General features: G+C 42.8%; 1 protein-coding gene across 5 annotated transcripts in view; it reads left to right on the top strand.

Moving 5' to 3' along the window:
• The window catches only part of GMCL1 (germ cell-less 1, spermatogenesis associated), a 509,303-nt gene that overhangs the window by 172,946 nt on the left and 318,124 nt on the right, over window positions 1-18,233 (top strand). The window lies entirely within an intron of this gene.

The raw sequence follows: 18,233 nt of genomic DNA, 5'->3' as shown, positions 1-18,233 counted from the left end.
GTGAGGACACTGTCTTTGCTTTGGCTGAGGTAGCTGACGGCACGCTGTGAAGCTGAGATGCTGCGGCGTTGGTTCTTTTGGTCCAGTGCTCCTGTGTGCCCTGTTCCTATTTCCTACCGTTTTATGGCTTATTAATTTCCTATTTTTTTTTTTTTTTTTTTCCTTGTCTCAGGCATTTTGTTATAATTTGGCACTGTTGAACCTTTCAGCCATTGCTATATTCCTTTAAGTAACTTTCTCAACAATTTTTTTTTTTATATACATATTTAAAATTCCTGAAGTTATTTTTTAACAGTGCATTGCTGTATATCTTTTATTGCTAATGGAGCATACTGGAACTGCCCTCAATACTGTTACTTTAGATTTTTTAGAGGGTACACATTTGATTGAAAAATCAGAGCATCAAATATGTAAGATCATATCCGTTGTCCTGCACAACTATGTAATGCTATATGAATATGGATAACCTGTTGCATTCTAATCAATCTGCTGCACTTGCCTCTAAAGGAATCTGTCCTCACTCTGTATGTTCTTAACAAGGGAGTTCGTCTGACTTTTCTCCAGGTATTAAAAATGTTGTACACTCTACAGTATCTGAAATGTTGGCGGCTATGCCACCTCCAACTTGGTACCGAAGATCCATGTCTGATGCTCAATCTTCTGGGGATAATCCTTCTCATTCTGGGCTCCTGAAATCAAATTTATCCAAAAACATTCAGAAAGACTCATTCTAAATCTTCTGAGTTCTCTTCTGATGGTGAATGTTCTTCTGATGAGCACATGTCATTCTCTGAACCTGATTCTGATTCAAATTGGAACACCTACTCACTTTGTTAAAGGAAATGTGTACGTTAAGAGTACAGGATTCTAAACTGACTAAGGAAAAATCTGTTTAACAAGGCACATGAGATTTTTCCTTTTTCTGAAGCCATTACTGAAATAACCACCAAGGAATTGGCCAAGCCTGGAATCCAGATGGACTGAAATTAGAGTCCTACCACATGAAGGCTTTTCAACAAGTAAGTCTTTTATTCAGACCGGCAATTGGTATTGTCTGTGTAGTAGTGGTTGCTATTCTGTGGTGCAGCAGTTTGTCAGATCAAATTTCTGAAGATTCTTTGGATGAAAATTTTCAGAATCATCTAGATATGACCAGATCTGCTAATGCATTAATCTGTGACACTATTGTGGACATTATCAGGATAAACACCAAGCATATGGCTTTAGCTGTCTTGATAAGGAGAGCTTTATGGCTAAAATCTTGGTCTGCTGACACAGGGTTCGATTTATCAAGCTGCGGCGGACAGGGGCACACATACGCACCCCTGTCCACCATAGCTCGCCTCTGGCGGGCTTAATTCCACTGCTGAAATTCAGCATTGCACACGAGCGCTATTTCTTTCCTATGACATGGATAGTCCACGACTTCATTCCAATTACTAGTGGTATATTTAACTACTGACCAGCAGGAGGAGACAAAGAGCACCCCAGCAAAGCTGTTAAGTGTAACTTCCCTTACCCATAATCCCCAGTCATTCTCTTTGCCTCTGTCAATGGAGGATGTTCGAAGTTGGTGTCTGAAGATATTTAATCCTTTTATTGGTAATCTTCCCTGCAAGCAAGGATTTAGGTCTAGCTGTGTCCATGTCAATCTCTTTAGTAAGAGTAGTGGTGGCTTTTAGCAGTTAAAAGGCAGCAAGGTAGTCTTTGCTTTACTTTTTAACATTTTGCTACCCCTTGTTAGAAAGCCAGAGTTAGTTATTCTGTTCTTTCTTTTACTACAGGCCCATGACAGGGAGCGAAGTGCCTGTCACATCTATGTAGCAGTATTTGTCCTGAAGCTGGATCTAAGGTAAGTGCTTTTCATTCTAGGTAATGAAGGACAGCAGCACTTAAGAGGTTAATCTTCATTCGGATCCAATTTAGAACATATACCTTTTTTAATTAAGGATACTTATTCTGGACAGATTAGACAAATGGGACATAGATATCCTTATTAGCTAAGGATACTTTTGTTTTTGGAGGACATGACACTGTATGGGTTAATGTAAGATGTTATGGGATGCTATGGGACTCATAACTTATAGAGAATCGATTGAGGCACTTTAATTATGTTGTCTGACATATTTTCTAGGATCATTAGAGGGTTTAATTTTATTTAAACGGTCAAACTGTGGGCAGTTTATTTCTCTTGTTAGGTGTATCCAGTCCACGGATCATCCATTACTTGTGGGATATTCTCCTTCCCAACAGGAAGTTGCAAGAGGATCACCCACAGCAGAGCTGCTATATAGCTCCTCCCCTAACTGCCATATCCAGTCATTCTCTTGCAAGCTCTCAACATAGCTGGAGGTAGTAAGAGGAAAGTGGTAAAATATAGTTAGTTTCTTCTGTTATGTGTGATCAGTCCACGGGTCATCATTACTTCTGGGATATTATCTGCTCCCCTACAGGAAGTGCAAGAGGATTCACCCAGCAGAGTTGCTATATAGCTCCTCCCCTCTACGTCTCCCCCAGTCATTCTCTTGCACCCAAAGACTAGATAGGAGGTGTGAGAGGACTATGGTGATTATACTTAGTTTTTATAACTTCAATCAAAAGTTTGTTATTTTACAATAGCACCGGAGCGTGTTATTACTTCTCTGGCAGAGTTTGAAGAAGAATCTACCAGAGTTTTTCTTATGATTTTAACCGGAGTAGTTAAGATCATATTGCTGTTTCTCGGCCATCTGAGGGAGGTAAAAGCTTCAGATCAGGGGACAGCGGGCAGTTGAATCTGCATTGAGGTATGTAGCAGTTTTTATTTTCTGAATGGAATTGATGAGAAAATCCTGCCATACCGTTATAATGACATGTATGTATACTCTACACTTCAGTATTCTGGGGATGGTATTTCACCGGAATTACTCTGTAAAAGTACATTAAACCTTTTAATAGGTATTTAATTCATGTTAAACGTTTTTGCTGGAATGTAGAATCGTTTGCATTTCTGAGGTACTGAGTGAATAAATATTTGGGCATTATTTTTCCACTTGGCAGTTTGCTTGTTTTGATTATGACAGTTTCGTTTCTCTCTCACTGCTGTGTGTGTGGGGGAGGGGTCGTTTTTGGCGCTCTTTGCTACGCATCAAAAATTTCCAGTCAGTTACTCTTGTATTTTCTGCATGATCCGGTTCATCTCTAACAGAACTCAGGGGTCTTCAAACTTCTTTGAAGGGAGGTAGATTCTCTCAGCAGAGCTGTGAGACTTATGTAGTGACTGTGGTTTAAAAAATTGCTCTGTGATTTTTATGTTTAAAATTTAATTAGTGTTACTTTACTAATGGGAACAAACCTTTGCTAACAAGTTGTGTTGTTTTTAAAGAGTGATGCTATAACTGTTTTTCAGTTCATTATTTCAACTGTCATTTAATCGTTTAGTGCTTCTTTGAGGCACAGTACGTTTTTGTTAAATAAGATTGTAACCAAGTTGCATGTTTATTGCTAGTGTGTTAAACATGTCTGATTCAGAGGAAGATACCTGTGTCATTTGTTCCAATGCCAAGGTGGAGCCCAATAGAAATTTATGTACTAACTGTATTGATGCTACTTTAAATAAAAGCCAATCTGTACAAATTGAACAAATTTCACCAAACAGCGAGGGGAGAGTTATGCCGTCTAACTCGCCTCACGTGTCAGTACCTGCGTCTCCCGCCCGGGAGGTGCGTGATATTATGGCGCCTAGTACATCTGGGCAGCCATTACAGATAACATTACAAGATATGGCTACTGTTATGACTGAAGTTTTGGCTAAGTTACCAGAACTAAGAGGCAAGCGTGATCACTCTGGGGTGAGAACAGAGTGCGCTGATAATTCTAGGGCCATGTCTGATACTGCGTCACAGCTTGCAGAGCATGAGGACGGAGAGCTTCATTCTGTAGGTGACGGTTCTGATCCAAGCAGATTGGATTCAGATATTTCAAATTTTAAATTTAAATTGGAAAGCCTCCGTATATTACTAGGGGAGGTCTTAGCGGCTCTTAACGATTGTAACACTGTTGCAATACCAGAGAAAATGTGTAGGTTGGATAAATACTTTGCGGTACCGGCGAGTACTGACGTTTTTCCTATACCTAAGAGATTAACTGAAATTGTTACTAAGGAGTGGGATAGACCTGGTGTGCCGTTCTCACCCCCTCCAATATTTAGAAAGATGTTTCCAATAGACGCCACCACACGGGACTTATGGCAAACGGTCCCTAAGGTGGAGGGAGCAGTTTCTACTTTAGCTAAGCGCACCACTATCCCGGTGGAGGATAGCTGTGCTTTTTCAGATCCTATGGATAAAAAATTAGAGGGTTACCTTAAGAAAATGTTTGTTCAACAAGGTTTTATATTGCAACCCCTTGCATGCATCGCGCCGATTACGGCTGCGGCAGCATTTTGGATTGAGTCTCTGGAAGAGAACCTTAGTTCAGCTACGCTGGACGACATTACGGACAGGCTTAGAGTCCTTAAACTAGCTAATTCATTCATTTCGGAGGCCGTAGTACATTTAACCAAACTTACGGCTAAGAATTCAGGATTCGCCATTCAGGCACGTAGGGCGCTGTGGCTAAAATCCTGGTCGGCTGATGTAACTTCTAAGTCCAAATTACTTAATATACCTTTCAAGGGGCAAACTTTATTTGGGCCCGGTTTGAAAGAAATTATCGCTGACATTACAGGAGGTAAGGGCCACGCTCTACCTCAAGACAAAGCCAAAGCTAAGGCTAGACAGTCTAATTTTCGTCCCTTTCGGAATTTCAAAGCAGGTGCAGCATCAACTTCCACTGCACCAAAACAGGAAGGAGCTGTTGCTCGTTACAGACAAGGCTGGAAACCTAACCAGTCCTGGAATAAGGGCAAGCAGGCCAGAAAACCTGCTGCTGCCCCTAAGACAGCATGAACCGAGGGCCCCCGATCCGGAACCGGATCTAGTGGGGGGCAGACTCTCTCTCTTCGCCCAGGCTTGGGCAAGAGATGTCCAGGATCCCTGGGCGCTAGAGATCATATCTCAGGGATACCTTCTAGACTTCAAATTATCTCCCCCAAGAGGGAGATTTCATCTGTCAAGGTTGTCAACAAACCAAATAAAGAAAGACGCGTTTCTACGCTGTGTACAAGATCTATTATTAATGGGAGTGATCCATCCGGTTCCGCGGTCGGAACAAGGACAAGGGTTTTACTCAAACCTGTTTGTGGTTCCCAAAAAAGAGGGAACTTTCAGGCCAATCTTGGATTTAAAGATCCTAAACAAATTCCTAAGAGTTCCATCGTTCAAAATGGAAACTATTCGGACAATCTTACCCATGATCCAAAAGGGTCAGTACATGACCACAGTGGATTTAAAGGATGCTTACCTTCACATACCGATTCACAAAGATCATTACCGGTATCTAAGGTTTGCCTTCTTAGACAGGCATTACCAGTTTGTAGCCCTTCCATTCGGATTGGCTACGGCTCCAAGAATCTTCACAAAGGTTCTGGGTGCCCTTCTAGCGGTTCTGAGACCGCGAGGAATTTCGGTAGCTCCGTACCTAGACGACATTTTGATACAAGCTTCAAGCTTTCAAACTGCCAAGTCTCATACAGAGTTAGTTCTGGCATTTCTAAGGTCGCATGGATGGAAAGTGAACGAAAAGAAGAGTTCTCTCTTGCCTCTCACAAGAGTTCCATTCTTGGGGACTCTTATAGATTCTGTAGAAATGAAGATTTATCTGACAGAAGACAGATTAACAAAGCTTCTAAATACATGCCGTGTCCTTCATTCCATTCAACTCCCGTCAGTAGCTCAATGCATGGAGGTGATCGGCTTAATGGTAGCAGCAATGGACATAGTACCCTTTGCACGCCTACATCTCAGACCGCTGCAATTGTGCATGCTGAGTCAGTGGAATGGGGATTACTCAGATTTGTCCCCCACTCTGAATCTGGATCAAGAGACCAGAAACTCTCTTCTATGGTGGCTTTCTCGGCCACATCTGTCCAGGGGGATGCCGTTCAGCAGGCCGGACTGGACAATTGTAACAACAGACGCCAGCCTTCTAGGTTGGGGCGCTGTCTGGAATTCTCTGAAGGCTCAGGGACAATGGAGTCAGGAGGAAAGTCTCCTGCCAATAAACATTCTGGAATTGAGAGCAGTTCTCAATGCCCTTCTAGCTTGGCCCCAGTTAAAGACTCGGGGGTTCATCAGGTTTCAGTCGGACAACATCACGACTGTAGCTTACATCAACCATCAGGGAGGGACAAGAAGCTCCCTAGCAATGATGGAAGTATCAAAGATAATTCGCTGGGCAGAGTCTCACTCTTGCCACCTGTCAGCAATCCACATCCCGGGAGTGGAGAACTGGGAGGCGGATTTCTTGAGTCGCCAGACTCTTCATCCGGGGGAGTGGGAACTTCATCCGGAGGTCTTTGCCCAAATACTTCGTCGTTGGGGCAAACCAGAGATAGATCTCATGGCGTCTCGCCAGAACGCCAAACTTCCTCGCTACGGATCCAGATCCAGGGATCCGGGAGCGGTTCTGATAGATGCTTTGACAGCACCTTGGAACTTCAGGATGGCTTATGTGTTTCCACCCTTCCCGCTGCTTCCTCGATTGATTGCCAAAATCAAACAGGAGAGAGCATCAGTGATTCTAATAGCGCCTGCATGGCCGCGCAGGACTTGGTATGCAGATCTAGTGGACATGTCATCCTGTCCGCCTTGGTCTCTACCTCTAAGACAGGACCTTCTGATTCAGGGTCCATTCAAACATCAAAGTCTAACTTCTCTGAAGCTGACTGCTTGGAAATTGAACGCTTGATTTTATCAAAACGTGGTTTTTCTGAGTCGGTTATTGATACCCTGATACAGGCTAGGAAGCCTGTTACCAGAAAGATTTACCATAAAATATGGCGTAAATACCTATACTGGTGTGAATCCAAAGATTACTCCTGGAGTAAGGTTAGGATTCCTAGGATATTGTCTTTTCTACAAGAAGGTTTAGAAAAGGGTTTATCGGCTAGCTCATTAAAGGGACAGATCTCAGCTCTGTCAATCTTGTTACACAGGCGTCTGTCAGAAAATTCAGACATCCAGGCCTTTTGTCAGGCTTTAGCTAGGATCAAGCCTGTGTTTAAAACTGTTGCTCCGCCATGGAGTTTAAACTTAGTTCTTAACGTTTTACAGGGTGTTCCGTTTGAACCCCTTCATTCCATTGATATAAAATTGTTATCTTGGAAAGTTCTATTTTTAATGGCTATTTCCTCGGCTCGAAGAGTCTCTGAGTTATCAGCCCTACATTGTGATTCTCCTTATCTGATCTTTCACTCAGACAAGGTAGTTCTGCGTACTAAACCTGGGTTCTTACCTAAGGTTGTCTCTAACAGGAATATCAATCAAGAGATTGTTGTTCCATCCTTGTGTCCAAATCCTTCTTCAAAGAAGGAACGTCTTCTACACAATCTGGATGTAGTTCGTGCCCTCAAGTTCTACTTGCAGGCAACTAACGATTTTCGCCAAACTTCTTCCCTGTTTGTCGTTTATTCTGGACAGAGGAGAGGTCAAAAAGCTTCTGCTACCTCTCTCTCTTTTTGGCTTCGTAGCATAATACGTTTAGCCTATGAGACTGCTGGACAGCAGCCTCCTGAAAGAATTACAGCTCATTCCACTAGAGCTGTGGCTTCCACTTGGGCCTTTAAGAATGAGGCCTCTGTTGAACAGATTGCAAGGCTGCAACTTGGTCTTCGCTTCATACTTTTTCCAAATTTTACAAATTTGACACTTTTGCTTCTTCGGAGGCTATTTTTGGGAGAAAGGTTCTTCAGGCAGTGGTTCCTTCTGTATAATGAGCCTGCCTATCCCTCCCGTCATCCGTGTACTTTTGCTTTGGTATTGGTATCCCAGAAGTAATGATGACCCGTGGACTGATCACACATAACAGAAGAAAACATAATTTATGCTTACCTGATAAATTCCTTTCTTCTGTTGTGTGATCAGTCCACGGCCCGCCCTGTTTTTTAAGGCAGGTACATATTTTTTAAATTATAATTCAGTCACCACTACACCCTTGGCTTCTCCTTTCTCGTTGGTCTTTGGTCGAATGACTGGAGGTGACGTAGAGGGGAGGAGCTATATAGCAACTCTGCTGGGTGAATCCTCTTGCACTTCCTGTAGGGGAGCAGATAATATCCCAGAAGTAATGATGACCCGTGGACTGATCACACAACAGAAGAAAGGAATTTATCAGGTAAGCATAAATTATGTTTTTTTCTTCAATCAAAAGTTTGTTTTTAAATGGTACCGGAGTGTACTATTTTATCTCAGGCCGCATTTAGAAGAAGAATCTGCCTGCGTTTTTCTATGATCTTAGCAGAAGTAACTAAGATCCACTGCTATTCTCACATATGTCTGAGGAGTGAGGTAACTTCAGAGGGAGAATGGCGTGCAGGGTATCCTGCAATAAGGTATGTGCAGTTAAGTTTTTCTAGGGATGGAATTTGCTAGAAAATGCTGCTGATACCGGATTAATGTAAGTTAAAGCCTAAATACAGTGATTTAATAGCGACTAGTATCAGGCTTGCTATCAGAGGTTTATACTCTGATTAATGTGCAATATAAAACGTTTGCTGGCATGTTTAATCGTTTTTATATATGCTTTGGTGATAAAACTTATTGGGGCCTATTTTTTTCCACATGGCTGGCTTTATTTTTGCCTAGAAACAGTCTGAGGCTTACCACTGTTATAGTATAAAAGTTACAGTTGGTGCAGTTAAAATTACAAACTGTGACATTCAGCTTCCCTCAGCAGTCCCCTGCATGCTATAGGACATCTCTGAAGGGCTCAAAAGGCTTCAAAAGTAGGAGCTGTGGCAGTTGTTATGACTGTTTAAAAAACATATTTTTCGTTTTGTTAATCTGTTTTTTGTATTAAGTGGTTAATCATCCATTTGCAAGTGGGTGCAATGCTCTGCTAACTTGTTACATACACTGTAAAAATTTCGTTAGTTTAACTGCCTTTTTTCACTGTTATTTCAAATTTTGGCAAAATTTGTTTCTCTTAAAGGCACAGTAACTTTTTTTTATATTGCTTGTTAACTTGATTTAAAGTGTTTTCCAAGCTTGCTAGTCTCATTGCTAGTCTGTATAAACATGTCTGACATAGAGGAAACTCCTTGTTCGTTATGTTTAAAAGCCATGGTGGAACCCCATAGGAGAATGTGTACTAAATGTATTGATTTCACTTTAAACAATAAAGATCAGCTGTTATCTTTAAAAGAATTATCAGCAGAGGATTCTGACGAGGGGGAAGTTATGCCGACTAACTCTCCCCACGTGTCGGACCCTTTGACTCCCGCTCAAGGGACTCACGCTAAAATGGCGCCAAGTACATCAAAGACGCCCATAGCGATTACTTTGCAGGACATGGCGGCAATCATGGATAATACCCTGTCAGCGGTATTAGCCAGACTGCCTGAATTCAGAGGAAAGCGCGATAGCTCTGGGGTTAGACGTAATACAGAGCGCGCAGATGTTTTAAGGCCCATGTCTGATACTGCGTCAAAATATGCAGAAGCTGAGGAAGAGCTTCAGTCTGTGGGTGACTCTCTGACTCGGGGAAACCTGATTCAGATATGTCTACTCACAAGGGTTTCCTTCCTAAATTTAAGCTTGAGAACCTCCGGGTGTTGATTGGAGAGGTTTTAGCTGCTCTGAATGACTGTGACACAATTGCAGTGCCAGAGAAATTGTGTAGACTGGATAAATACTACGCGTGCCGGTGTGTACTGACGTTTTTCCAATACCTAAAAGGTTTACAGAAATTATTACTAAGGAGTGGGACAGACCCGGTGTGCCGTTTCCCCCCCCCCTCCTATTTTTAGAAAAATGTTTCCAATAGACGCCACCACACGGGACTTATGGCAGACGGTCCCTAAGGTGGAGGGAGCAGTTTCTACTTTAGCAAAGCGTACCACTATCCCTGTCGAGGACAGTTGTGCTTTTTCAGATCCAATGGATAAAAAATTAGAAGGTTACCTTAAGAAAATGTTTATTCAACAAGGTTTTATCCTGCAGCCCCTTGCATGCATTGCTCCTGTCACTGCTGCTGCGGCGTTCTGGTTTGAGTCTCTGGAAGAGGCCTTTCAGACAGCTACTCCATTGACTGAAATACTTGACAAGCTTAGAACACTTAAGCTAGCTAATTCTTTTGTTTCTGATGCCATTGTTCATTTGACTAAACTAACGGCTAAGAATTCTGGATTCGCCATCCAGGCGTGTAGGGCGCTATGGCTTAAATCTTGGTCAGCTGACATGGCCAAATCAAGGGCCAAACAGTCTAATTTTCGTGCCTTTCGAAACTTCAAGGCAGGTGCAGCATCAACTTCCTCTGCTACAAAACAAGAGGGAACTTTTGCGCAATCCAAGCCGGCCTGGAAATCTAACCAGGCCTGGAGCAAAGGCATGCAGGCCAGAAAGCCTGCTGCTGCCTCTAAGACAGCATGAAGGAACGGCCCCCTATCCGGCAACGGATCTAGTAGGGGCAGACTTTCTCTCTTCGCCCAGGCGTGGGCAAGAGATGTTCAGGATCCCTGGGCGTTGGAGATCATATCTCAGGGATATCTTCTGGACTTCAAAGGTTCCCCCCCACAAGGGAGATTTCACCTTTCGAGATTATCTGTAAACCAGATAAAGAAAGAGGCATTCTTACGCTGTGTGCAAGACCTCCTAATAATGGGAGTGATCCATCCAGTTCCACAGATGGAACAAGGACAGGAATTTTATTCAAATCTGTTTGTGGTTCCCAAAAAAGAGGGAACCTTCAGACCAATTTTGGATCTAAAGATCTTAAACAAATTCCTCAGAGTTCCATCGTTCAAAATGGAAACTATTCGGACAATCCTACCTATGATCCAGGAGGGTCAGTACATGACCACAGTGGATTTGAAGGATGCTTACCTTCACATACCGATTCACAAAGATCATCATCGGTTCCTAAGGTTTGCCTTTCTAGACAGGCATTACCAGTTTGTGGCTCTTCCCTTCGGGTTAGCTACAGCCCCAAGAATTTTTACAAAGGTTCTGGGGTCTCTTCTGGCGGTCCTAAGACCACGGGGCATAGCAGTGGCCCCTTATCTAGACAACATCCTGATACAGGCGTCAAACTTCCAAATTGCCAAATCTCATACGGACATAGTGTTGGCATTTCTGAGGTCGCATGGGTGGAAAGTGAACGAGGGAAAGAGTTCTCTATCACCCCTCACAAGGGTTTCCTTCCTAGGAACTCTGATAGATTCTGTAGAAATTAAGATTTACCTGACGGAGTCCAGGTTATCAAAGCTTCTAAATTCCTGCCGTGTTCTTCACTACATTCCGCGCCCTTCGGTGGCTCAGTGCATGGAAGTGATCGGCTTAATGGTAGCGGCGATGGACATAGTGCCATTTGCGCGCCTACATCTCAAACCGCTGCAATTATGCATGCTCAGTCAGTGGAATGGGGATTACACAGATTTGTCCCCTCTGCTAAATCTGGATCAAGAGACCAGAGATTCTCTTCTCGGGTCCATCTGTCCAAAGGTATGACCTTTCGCAGGCCAGATTGGACAATTGTAACAACAGATGCCAGCCTTCTAGGTTGGGGTGCAGTCTGGAATTCCCTGAAGGCTCAGGGATCGTGGACTCAGGAGGAGAAACTCCTCCCAATAAATATTCTGGAGTTAAGAGCAATATTCAATGCTCTTCTAGCTTGGCCTCAGTTAGCAACCCTGAGGTTCATCAGATTTCAGTCGGACAACATCACGACTGTGGCTTACATCAACCATCAAGGGGGGACCAGGAGCTCCCTAGCGATGTTAGAAGTCTCCAAGATAATTCGCTGGGCAGAGACTCACTCTTGCCATCTATCAGCGATCCATATCCCAGGTGTAGAGAACTGGGAGGCGGATTTTCTAAGTCGTCAGACTTTTCATCCGGGGGAGTGGGAACTCCATCCGGAGGTGTTTGCTCAATTGGTTCATGGTTGGGGCACACCAGAATTGGATCTCATGGAGTCTCGCCAGAACGCCAAGCTTCCTTGTTACGGATCCAGGTCCAGGGACCCAGAAGCTCTAGCAGCACCGTGGTTCTTCAACCTGGCTTATGTGTTTCCACCGTTTCCTCTGCTCCCTAGACTGATTGCCAAAATCAAACAGGAGAGAGCATCGGTGATCTTGATCGCGCCTGCGTGGCCACGCAGGACCTGGTATGCAGACCTGGTGGACATGCCATCCTTTCCACCTTGGCCTCTGCCTCTGAGACAAGACCTTCTACTACAAGGTCCTTTCAATCATCCAAATCTAATTTCTCTGAGACTGACTGCCTGGAGATTGAACGCTTGATTTTATCAAGGCGTGGCTTCTCCGAGTCAGTCATTGATACCTTAATACAGGCATGAAAGCAAAGGCATGCAGGCCAGAAAGCCTGCTGCTGCCTCTAAGACAGCATGAAGGAACGGCCCCCTATCCGGCAACGGATCTAGTAGGGGGCAGACTTTCTCTCTTCGCCCAGGCGTGGGCAAGAGATGTTCAGGATCCCTGGGCGTTGGAGATCATATCTCAGGGATATCTTCTGGACTTCAAAGGTTCCCCCCCACAAGGGAGATTTCACCTTTCGAAATTATCTGTAAACCAGATAAAGAAAGAGGCATTCTTACGCTGTGTGCAAGACCTCCTAATAATGGGAGTGATCCATCCAGTTCCACAGATGGAACAAGGACAGGAATTTTATTCAAATCTGTTTGTGGTTCCCAAAAAAGAGGGAACCTTCAGACCAATTTTGGATCTAAAGATCTTAAACAAATTCCTCAGAGTTCCATCGTTCAAAATGGAAACTATTCGGACAATCCTACCTATGATCCAGGAGGGTCAGTACATGACCACAGTGGATTTGAAGGATGCTTACCTTCACATACCGATTCACAAAGATCATCATCGGTTCCTAAGGTTTGCCTTTCTAGACAGGCATTACCAGTTTGTGGCTCTTCCCTTCGGGTTAGCTACAGCCCCAAGAATTTTTACAAAGGTTCTGGGGTCTCTTCTGGCGGTCCTAAGACCACGGGGCATAGCAGTGGCCCCTTATCTAGACAACATCCTGATACAGGCGTCAAACTTCCAAATTGCCAAATCTCATACGGACATAGTGTTGGCATTTCTGAGGTCGCATGGGTGGAAAGTGAACGAGGGAAAGAGTTCTCTATCACCCCTCACAAGGGTTTCCTTCCTAGGAACTCTGATAGATTCTGTAGAAATTAAGATTTACCTGACGGAGTCCAGGTTATCAAAGCTTCTAAATTCCTGCCGTGTTCTTCACTACATTCCGCGCCCTTCGGTGGCTCAGTGCATGGAAGTGATCGGCTTAATGGTAGCGGCGATGGACATAGTGCCATTTGCGCGCCTACATCTCAAACCGCTGCAATTATGCATGCTCAGTCAGTGGAATGGGGATTACACAGATTTGTCCCCTCTGCTAAATCTGGATCAAGAGACCAGAGATTCTCTTCTCGGGTCCATCTGTCCAAAGGTATGACCTTTCGCAGGCCAGATTGGACAATTGTAACAACAGATACCAGCCTTCTAGGTTGGGGTGCAGTCTGGAATTCCCTGAAGGCTCAGGGATCGTGGACTCAGGAGGAGAAACTCCTCCCAATAAATATTCTGGAGTTAAGAGCAATATTCAATGCTCTTCTAGCTTGGCCTCAGTTAGCAACCCTGAGGTTCATCAGATTTCAGTCGGACAACATCACGACTGTGGCTTACATCAACCATCAAGGGGGGACCAGGAGCTCCCTAGCGATGTTAGAAGTCTCCAAGATAATTCGCTGGGCAGAGACTCACTCTTGCCATCTATCAGCGATCCATATCCCAGGTGTAGAGAACTGGGAGGCGGATTTTCTAAGTCGTCAGACTTTTCATCCGGGGGAGTGGGAACTCCATCCGGAGGTGTTTGCTCAATTGGTTCATGGTTGGGGCACACCAGAATTGGATCTCATGGAGTCTCGCCAGAACGCCAAGCTTCCTTGTTACGGATCCAGGTCCAGGGACCCAGAAGCTCTAGCAGCACCGTGGTTCTTCAACCTGGCTTATGTGTTTCCACCGTTTCCTCTGCTCCCTAGACTGATTGCCAAAATCAAACAGGAGAGAGCATCGGTGATCTTGATCGCGCCTGCGTGGCCACGCAGGACCTGGTATGCAGACCTGGTGGACATGCCATCCTTTCCACCTTGGCCTCTGCCTCTGAGACAAGACCTTCTACTACAAGGTCCTTTCAATCATCCAAATCTAATTTCTCTGAGACTGACTGCCTGGAGATTGAACGCTTGATTTTATCAAGGCGTGGCTTCTCCGAGTCAGTCATTGATACCTTAATACAGGCATGAAAGCCTGTAACCAGGAAAATCTACCATAAGATATGGCGCAAATATCTTCTTTGGTGTGAATCCAAGAATTACTCATGGAGTAAGGTTAGGATTCCTAGGATATTGTCCTTTCTCCAAGAGGGTTTGGATAAAGGATTATCAGCTAGTTCTTTAAAGGGACAGATTTCTGCTCTGTCTATCCTTTTGCACAAGCGTCTGGCAGAGGTTCCAGACGTCCAGGCATTTTGTCAGGCTTTGGTTAGAATTAAGCCTCTGTTTAAACCTGTTGCTCCTCCATGGAGCTTAAACTTGGTTCTTAAGGTTCTTCAAGGAGTTCCGTTTGAACCCCTTCATTCCATTGATATCAAACTTTTATCTTGGAAAGTTCTGTTTTTGATGGCTATTTCCTCGGCTCGTAGAGTCTCTGAGTTATCAGCTTTACAATGTGATTCTCCTTATCTGATTTTCCATACAGATAAAGTAGTTCTGCGTACAAAACCTGGGTTTTTACCTAAGGTAGTTTCCAACAAGAATATCAATCAAGAGATTGTTGTTCCATCATTGTGTCCTAATCCTTCTTCAAAGAATTAACGTCTTTTACATAATTTGGATGTAGTCCGTGCTTTAAAGTTTTACTTACAAGCGACTAAAGATTTTCGTCAAACATCTTCCCTGTTTGTTGTTTACTCTGGACAGAGGAGAGGTCAAAAGGCTTAGGCAACCTCTCTTTCTTTTTGGCTTTGGAGCGTAATACGCTTAGCCTATGAGACTGCTGGACAGCAGCCCCCTGAAAGGATTACATCTCATTCTACAAGAGCTGTGGCTTCCACCTGGGCCTTTAAAAATGAGGCTTCTGTTGAACAGATTTGCAAAGCGGCGACTTGGTCTTCGCTTCATACCTTTTCAAAATTTTACAAATTTGATACTTTTTGCTTCTTCGGAGGCTATTTTTGGGAGACAGGTTCTACAGGCAGTGGTCCCTTCTGTTTAAGTACCTGCCTTGTCCCTCCCTTCATCCGTGTACTTTAGCTTTGGTATTGGTATCCCACAAGTAATGGATGATCCGTGGACTGGATACACCTAACAAGAGAAAACATAATTTATGCTTACCTGATAAATTTATTTCTCTTGTGGTGTATCCAGTCCACGGCCCGCCCTGTCCTTTTAAGGCAGGTCTAAATTTTAAACTACAGTCACCACTGCACCCTATGGTTTCTCCTTTCTCGGCTAGTTTCGGTCGAATGACTGGATGTGGCAGTTAGGGGAGGAGCTATATAGCAGCTCTGCTGTGGGTGATCCTCTTGCAACTTCCTGTTGGGAAGGAGAATATCCCACAAGTAATGGATGAACCGTGGACTGGATACACCACAAGAGAAATAAATTTATCAGGTAAGCATAAATTATGTTTTTTTCGCGCTCTTTACAACTGGCGCAGTTACTTTTTCACTCGCTCACGTGACGCCTGGTATATCGGAACGGAGCTTAGTGAGCTTGCATTGCGCTGAGGTGTATCTCATTGCAGGACTCTGTCGGATGTTTGTTTTCAATATATCTCTCATCAGCGGATCGTTTTCTGTGTCAAGAGGATAAGATCCTTGCAGAAAGAGTTTGTTTCCTCTGACTAGTGGGGGTCAATCCTGTCCGGTAGGAGCTTCAGGTAATCTGATATTAGGTTGCTTTGAAGGATCTCTTTATTGTCCTATAAAATTATAAATTGCTAATACATTTAAAAATACTTTTTTTCTTTCCAATATTTTTAACACCTGAATTCTGTAAAATGTATTCTGTGTTAGATCAGTCTATGTCTGTTGATACATGCTGACTATGTTTAGAGGCTCAAATTGTTTTGCCAATGCAATTTTGTTCCTCATGCTTATCTAGAACTTAAAAATTTAAAGACAAATTACTCCCTTCTAAGCCAAATGTCTCTCAGGATAATGCTGTGCGTGACATGCCTCAACTTTCTCCTTAAATGTCCCAAGCCTTAATGGTTTCCCATACTGTGCCTTCTGTGTCCTCTCAAACTCCTGGGGTTGTTAATTTATCTGGGGATTTTGCCGCTCAGATTACTTCTGTGTATCGGCGGCTTTGTCAGCTTTCCATTCTGAAATTATAGCTCAGGAATAAGCCAGTGTTTTTTTTCCCCTTCCCTGGTTTTTAAGAAAATGTTGCTGTTCCTGTTGCTGACTCTTTTCGAGACTCATGGTGCAACGTACCTAAAGTAGAAGGAGCTATCTCTACTCTAGCTAAAATAACTACCATTCCTATAGAACATAGTTGTTCTTTTAAGGATCCAATGGAGAAAAAGCTAGAGGCTTATTTAAAAAAGATGTACGTCCATCAGGGTTTACAGTGGCAACCTGCGGTGAGTATTGCCACGGTTGCAGGAGCAGCATCTAATTGGTGCAATGCCCTGTCTGATCTGATTTCAGAGTAAATTAGAAAGTTGCTTAAAGTTGCATGCTCTATCTGAATCATGAAAGAAAAAAATTGGGTTTAGTGTCCCTTTAACGGGCCAATACCTTTTATCTGTGATGCCAATATGCAGGTAATTAGACTGGGAGATAAGATATCTAGCTTCACTGCTCTAGCTCGCATTTGTTGATTATGCAAACCTACTGTATAACATGTCTTGTTTAAATATAACATTTACATTACAAGTGTCAGTTATTTTCTATATTGCTTTTTAAACACACACTGCATAGTACATCAAAGTTAAATTAGTGTCATATTACACAACTTCGCAAAATTCTAACAAAATAAATTGCATAGGACTATATAAAAGTTGTGGGAAATTATGCACATCAACTAACTAATAAAAATGTAAGCTTTCAGTTCCCTCAAAATACTGCAATATAAAAATTACTGCATAGTAAATTAATAAATTTGTATGATTTGAAGCAAATGTGCAGTATATTTAAGCTGCTCATTAAAATAGCTTAATATTTACAGTGTTTACCAACCCATATTACATTCTGCCATTAAACCAAGGTGCTAAGATGAAGTGCTCTTCATCTCAGGTGCCATATATTTAACTAATCTTATTATACATTACTATTAATTGTATTAGTGTTCAATCCCATATTTGTTAAAATAACAATTATTTAACCATGAATGCTAGAGAAAGCGCTCTCTGGTAGAAAACTGGTTAATAACCCTTTGTAGCAGAAAACACCTGCTTACATGACTGGCTACCAATGCCGATGTCTTCTCCAAGACTCTTGTTCGTTTTTTTTCTATGGGTATGTCAGGGGCAGGTTGGTTTTGTAGCACAGTATAGTTATATCTGATTGTAACCCGTGCTTCGGCATCCTGCTTATGGCTGGGGAGCGTTCCCAGTACAGTTTTTATGCATGTAAAAGAACATTTTATTTAGACCGTATATTATTAAATTGTCCCTACCACATCTCTCAAAATGTATGAACTTATGTTTTCAGTGAGTTCAGTAAGTGCCTGTATGTCTGAAATAATAGATAAGCAAGTTCTGGATCAATGGAGAATTTACTAGTAAAAATAATGCTAGCTTCTTAAAGGGACATTAAACACTTTGAGATGGTATTATAAAAAAACATCTGCAGTATACTTTCATTATTTTTTTCCCCTGTACTTCCATTCCATTGTGAGCTTTTCAATGGAAGTGCAGAACACTGTTATATTCCACACCGCCATTGGTTGCACACTCTAGTGACCTATCTATAACTGTCCCTAATTGGCCACAGAAGAGAATGTAGCCTAAATTACAACATGGCAGCTCCCGTTGTTTTATAGACACTAAAACTTATTTTGTCAATATTTATTTAAACAGCTAATGAAACTTTAAAAAAATTCATATACATGTT

The sequence above is a fragment of the Bombina bombina genome, chromosome 6 (genome assembly GCF_027579735.1).
Source record: "Bombina bombina isolate aBomBom1 chromosome 6, aBomBom1.pri, whole genome shotgun sequence".
Classification (NCBI taxonomy): Eukaryota; Metazoa; Chordata; class Amphibia; order Anura; family Bombinatoridae; genus Bombina; species Bombina bombina.
This window is presented reverse-complemented; position numbering and strand designations above follow the sequence as displayed.